Source organism: Telmatherina bonti (assembly GCF_933228915.1).
Source record: "Telmatherina bonti genome assembly, chromosome: 6".
Lineage (NCBI taxonomy): Eukaryota > Metazoa > Chordata > Actinopteri > Atheriniformes > Telmatherinidae > Telmatherina > Telmatherina bonti.
This window is the reverse complement of record NC_136624.1, coordinates 36,388,365-36,395,371: the sequence shown is the minus strand read 5'-3', so window position 1 is coordinate 36,395,371 and position 7,007 is coordinate 36,388,365.

The window sequence follows — 7,007 nt, the reverse complement described above, 5'->3', positions numbered from 1 at the left end:
TAAATGAGAGGCGACGGCTGGGGGAGGAGCAGCTGGGGGAGGATCCTGGCTCGATGCGACCGGTGACGGCACCGACCTTGTGTCCGGAACTGAAGAATCTGCAGAACTTGTGCAGGGAGGCGACACCGATGCTAATGATGGTGCTGGGGTAACAGCTGGAACTGCAGCTGGTTTCTGCGACTCCGAGTGTCCCAAGACGAAGGCGGACACCGGCACCATGAGCTGAGGCTGGTTCGGGCTGGAGGCTCGGACACAGTCAACCTCTATGGGACTCCATAACACTTTATTAACTGGAAGGGGAGATATCCTGGAGGCTGGGAGCAACACCGGAGCTGGGACCGGCACAGATGTGGCCGAGGACTCCGGCACGGGAGAACTTACTGGAGTTGCACCTGACACGGGGACAGCCATAGCCTTCTCCATCAGACTCTGCACCCTGGAAGGATCCATGACTTGTTCCTCTGGAGGTGGGGTCGGGCCCATGTCACTGCTGTAAGCGTTGGACTTCTCCTCTACAGCTTCAGTCTTTACAGCCTCTGAGAGTTTGTTCTGGGTCGCCGCGAGTCTCTCTTGCTCCGCAGCTCTTTGCAGAGCTGCATCTACGAGGAGCCTCAAATCACTGAAGTCCTGGGTTGGGTACAGCTCGGGAGGAGTCGGAGGAGGTGTGTTGAAGAGGCCGCTGGTGGGACTGGCTGCTATTGTTGTGCTGCTGAGGCAAGCCGACTGAGACCCCTTTTCCTCCGCTTCCTTTAGCAGGCTTTGTGTGTCCAGCCTCATAAGCGCCTGGACTGATGCTTCCTTACCGGGGTAGCCTGCTCCGGTTAGAATAGCCGTCGCCGTGTTCCCCAGGAGACTGAGATCCAAAGTAGGCGCCGAGCGGATCACAGACGGACGCTGCTGTGAAGAGGCAGTGGAAGCACCACTTTCTGGAGAGCTGGCTTCCCCGCCGTTAGCCGAGTGGCCCTCACTTTTACCTCCAACCTTACGGGAGATGGTGAACTTGGTGGGATCTTTGCCGTCCTTCCGGAGCAGGTCAGGCAACAGGCGGCGACGTGCATTGATGAACCAGTTGCATATCTGGGGGAAAAGGGAATTCCTTGAGTAAACAGAAGTTTATATAAACGCCCAAAAAAACAGTTTTGGGGCAGATCCTGACTGCAGAAGGATCATTCAGATCCAGAAATGCAACTCCTGCACCACAGTTTAGATCTAAAATAATCTGGCATTTGGCTTTAATTACAACCTTTGTTCATCCATGTCAGCGACTGAAGCCTGGCTCACTCCCTCTGGTGGTACAGCGAGAAAACACACAAAAAAAAAACGAAAGAAAAAAAAAAAAAAAAGAAAAAAGGAGGGAGACAGGCGGATGAGAGCGCTCAGACAGCTGGCAATAATGAAGGTCTGAGCTGAAATATGCTGAGCCACAGAAGCCAGCCAGAAACATTCCAGTTAACTGACTACATAACAAGAACCTCTGCTGCTGCTGCCATCTCCTCCTGCTCAGCCTTATCTACAGCAGGCTGCCTGCGTGCTGAGAGGAAGGAGGAAACGCTACTAATGATGCAACAAAGTGAAAAGGGAAGAGTGTGGACTGTGACACAGCGTGGGGAGCGAAACCGTCTAGTTACCGTTGATGCTTGACTTGTGACTGGACATTTGATTTCCACCATTCGCACACAGGCAGTGCTAAAAGTTTAAGTGCTACAACCAAGAGTTTCTGGTACAACACAAAATCAATACATTTGATCAGAATTGATACACACACACACACACACACACACACACACACACACACACACACACACACACCTGCAGCAAAGAGAGGTTGGTTTGTCCCGACAGGCTGAGTTTCTCCTGCTCCGACGGGTAGGCGTTGAAGCGGTGCTCGTACAGCCAGCTTCGGAGAATCTGCACCGCCTCTTTGGGTAGGTTGCCACGGCGACGGCGCTTCCCAAGGAGCCCTCTTCCTGACAGGTCGAGTGGGGAGCCGTCATCGCTGTCAGACATGGCGGAAGAGTGCTCCTGCTCCGGGCGATGCTCTTCCTCCAGGGCTGAGGAAGAGGAGATGACTTGTCATGTTCACTGTCAGATCCAGAACAATTTAACCATTTAATCTTCTTATCAAATTCCTCTCGGTTCCGGAAGAGATATCTCCCCCCTCCTTCCATCGTTGTGTTGTTGACAAGTCTGCAGTTAATTATACACACATATATTTCTGCACTTTGATCCACTTTCAGACACAAAAACGAAAGCTAAACTATACTTTCCCAACAGCAGACACCCTGTAAGCAGAGAAAAGGTCTGAGCTGACCACGCACTGACGAGCAAACACGCCGATTCCTTGCCAATTTTAACAAGCACTTTCTAAAACATCTCTGACGTGAAGCTGTAGGAAGGCAGTGTTCAGACAATGGCTTTGTGATTTGAATTCTTCTTTCTAAACTCAATGGTTGGTCATTGGAGGAAATCTCCCCTCAAAATGGAGCATGCCTGATCCCAGGGGTGGGCCACAGAATGCAGTAAATGTCTTTCTGTGGGGCTGGGTGAAACCTGACCCCCGGGGGCAGCGCCTGTCCTCACAAAGGAGATTGTGTGCATATCAACATCACAGTAGCCAATGGCCCAGGAATCTATTGACCATGCAGGGGAGGCTGTTTTCACCTCATGCTAGTTACTGGGACTCAACACTGTAAAGAGCAGTTGACAAAAGTCTTTTCAGCGCTACAAATCTGGACAATCAGGGACACACTACAATAAATAAGAGGAAATAAGAAGGGAAACGAATGAGAGAAAAGCAGCATGCGAGCAAAGCAGCATGGCTGGGCATTGCTAGATATTATTTTAGTAGATCCGTTATAATATTCATGTGATTTGTTTGGTCCACAACAAACTCATTTATCTGACAATCTGTGCAAATGTGTATTTATTTACTCCATTAAAAACGTCACTTTTATTTTATACTATAAAGGCTCTGGACATGACCTGATGCAAGGAAAATGATTGATTTTTATTTCAAATGAAAAACCTTTAAAAAACAAAAAGGAAAGAGTTGACTTTTGCTTGACATTATTTCAGGTTATCCTTCAGGTCCTTGGAAGAAACGTGGTGTACGTGATACCACAACAAAGCTGCACTCCCACAGCTGCGCCGCCTCCACGCACTCACATTTATCTTTTATCACAAAACTTAAAATTGTGAGTATAAAAACATGAAATCAGTAGAAACTCCATCCCCAGCTACGTGGCTGCCAAACAGGCCAACTTCTTGTTTACAAAATGTCTTCTTTGCCTGCAGAAGTTGGTAAATATGCGCCCTTGGACGCGTTTTGGGAAGAAAAAAAAAATCAAGTCTGCATTAAGTTTCAAGGACAAAATCCACCAAACTTCTTCACTCCCACGAGCTGCTTCAGGGGTGGAAATCTGGATGTGGTCGTTTGTGTCGCCGACCCACAAACTTCCAAATCACGACTTCCCAAAACAAGTCGCTTTGTCCAAGTTAAGATGACAGAGATGACGCTAAAGAAGCGCACAGATTAAGAAAAAAAAAAAAGCGCAGCGCCAGAACCGGACAAACCCAAACCCAGAAGCCATCTGGAGCGCACAAAGGAACGCACAGCCTCCCGCATGTCGCCCCGCCAGATGGACACCATGCCTGCCTCCAGAGACAACTAGCTGCCTAGCTGTCCCTCCAGCTTTAAAACACAAACACACGCTGCATTTGCTCGCGACAAAACCTTCGCATACCAGGCAGAGTCAACAGCAGAGCCACGCGGGGCTTTCCACGCGCACACTTTCAGGCTGGGAAACGTGCACAGAGAAGATAAAAACACGACCTGAGGGGCGCTCACCTCGTTTCAATGCTTTCATTCTTTGTTGATGGCTGGCTCGCAAACACGCAGCTGTCCAAGTTGCTTTCTGTACAAAGCGTGAAGGAAAGCCGAGCGATGGTTGACACAACTGCACTTTCTTCCGAGATGTTTTCTGCGACTTAAAAAGCTCGTTTTTTAGTTTCTTCCAATCGAGGAGGTTTCCACGTTTCCATTGCAGTCCTCGCTTTCAGCCAGAATGAATGTTTTCAGGCTTTTTTTTTTTTTTTTTGTCGCTTGCTCCTTTTACCTGCACGCAGCAGCGCCAGCGCTTTGCCAATCTTGACAGTCGCAGATGAAATGATCCCGCCTCATCAGCTTCTGTCAGCCAATCATATCTCTGAATGACGCCTCCTGGGAAGCAGTCAGCCAATCACAGCGCTCCTTCAGGCAGGCTAGCCTCCGCGTCGTTGTGACTGAAGGAGAACCATTTCATTCAAAATATATAGCGCAGACGGTCATTGAAACATTATTTTGCCAATACGGCTAAAACACACTAATAGTTATATAAAAGCTAAACGTATGAGTGGCAGCGTGCTACAATGTCTCCCATACTGATTTGTTTTATTCTTGTCTGAGGGAATACATGATTTTACGTAACAGGGTTAAAAAAAAAAAAAAAAAAAAAAAAAGCTCCTGTTATATAAATCATAAACGTCGAAAGCGTCGAGTGGTGACTTGAACTGACTTCCACATGCCTTTGCCAGAAATCCTGGTGCTTTTCAGGGCTAAATTCTCTAACTGCTTCAGGTTTATAGTTTAAAGAAGTGAGATTTTGGAAAATAAAATGTCCAGTTTAGCCACAATAAAGTAAATTTAGTGTGTCTGCAGGTGGATTAGTGGTTATAAATTAATAAAATAACAAGTTGAACTGTTACCAGTCTAACAATGGCATCTGAAAGGAAAAATCTCACCTGGAGTCACACTTTTAAAATAAATAACAAGTAGAGCCACGATGAACTTTTTGAGAAAGTACTGTGTGCATTTTATTGAACATTGCATCTCTGCATTATACATGTGAACAACCTTGAAATAGTATAAATAGGTCTACAGCATTGTAAAAGATGAAGAGTTTTAGCTATTTACAGAGGATGACACAAGGGAGAAATGCAAGATAGTCTCATATTATTAATATTCATATCAAATGACCCCTTTACTCTGTATTGCACAAACTTTTAATGTTACCAGAGTATAGTGAACAGGAATCTAGGTAAATCTCACTTTTTCTGAACACCAGATCCACTCATTCACAACTTTGTTCCATATAGTGCAACTTCCCCTTTTTGTTTCAAACTAAACCCCACAAACCCTGACATACACATATCTTATAGAGTACTGGAATGAAGAGGTTTTAGTCTTTAAAATATGTGCTTTATCATAAAAATATTTATTTCTAGACACTTTCTGCTACATTGTCTCTCTGGTGGCATGACCATGGCCTTACCCCTCACCCCTCCCCACTTTATGCCCAATGGAAACAAAGCAAAGATGCTTTTGAGCATGTTTTTTTTTTTTTTTTTTTTTTTTTTTTTGCAAGGAGGCTCACAACTGAGTTCAACAATCCTTCTTGGGACTTAAATAGTTTTTTGTGTCTTTTAAAAGTTTAAACATAAAAAAATAAACCTTAATGAATAAACTGTCATGTCAAACATTTTACAGAAGTAAAGAAATGGAAAGAAAATGAATATTGCAGAATTGACTGCGCCGTTTTGAACAAATTGACCAATTTTTCAGCTCATTTTACTACCGTGAGACGAGGTGGAAGGAGATGCTTTAAGGAGAGCAACCAGTGAAAAGTAACAGACCTCTTAAGATTAAAGCAAGCAAAACAGCCTGCTGTTCAAGCACAAGTTGAAAACCATCAAACCCATATGTATGGGGACCATTATCATCCTCTAATCAGTGGCTTTTAAAGCAATGAGCCCCCCCCCCTCCCTCCAACACTGCAGCTGTGTTGATCATAGCTGACTCTACCCAGGAAATAGACCTAGCTTTGTCTCAGCTCTATGTGTGTGTGTATATTGGAGAAAAGCCTTGTTTATATGTATGAGCGGAGCTTTCCTCTGCCTCTCTGAATATGTCCCTGACATTTGTCTCACACATCCAAATATCAGAAGAATGAAAAACAAGGTGCTGAGCCTCAGTTTGAGTTGGTTAACTCGTATAACAACTTTGGCGACTGCCCTCCTTTCCTCTGTGCATTTGAGAAGCCGCATATTAGTTTACCTGCATTCAAGACAAACCGTTTGGCGATGTAGGCAGACAGCAAGGATTCTCTGGAAGTAATGGACAAACAGAACGAAAGGATGATGTTGTGCAACATATTAAAAATAACAGCAAGGATGCCGAGCTGACATATTCACACAAAGTGGAAGCACGTTATTAAACATCTTTTTTTTTTTTAGTGAATCAGAAATTCCAACCAGCGACTGTATCTGGGTGACACAAAAGGCCTCCAGGTGCTAACGATGCTAACCACCCCAGTCAAATGGACGGGGGTTTCGACAGCAGTCAGGGAACAGACTATTGACGCCCCTGAGCCATTTTCCTTGCGGAGAGCCATCCCCAGCAGGCAAACACAACAGACAAACAATGGCCTGCCATCAAGAAAAAGCTCTCGCCAACAAAGAGAAAGAAGAATGGTACTTATTGGGTTTTTCCAATTCAAGGTTGGAGAATCACAGTGGGTGAGAGAAACGTTGCAGCAGCCAAAAGCAACAGAGCAGCCGTCCAACAGTTCAGCAGAACTAATTAGGACAGGAAAGTTGTTTTGTTTGCTCACCATTTGGAAGAAGCCAAATGTCAGTGGAAGGCATGCAAATAACAGCATGTCACTGTATGTGAGATCCCAAAGTACTCACTTCAGCTTTGTACTGATAAACCAGAGGCTTCAGATGTCTTTCTGTTGCAGATGAGATCAGATTAGGTAGAACACTTTGCAAATATGTGAAATGGACACAATGTGTCCCTTTAAATGCAAAGCAGGACAGAAATCAGTGTGAATCTCCTTTCAGTGTATGGATCGAGGTCAGAAAGGATTCTTTGCACATTGTCCCCTTTCTGGGCCAGGATGGGGAAAGAGTTCTGGATCTGAATGTTATTGTGTTGGAATACTGTTGGGTGGTTCTGCTTAAAGCTTCCG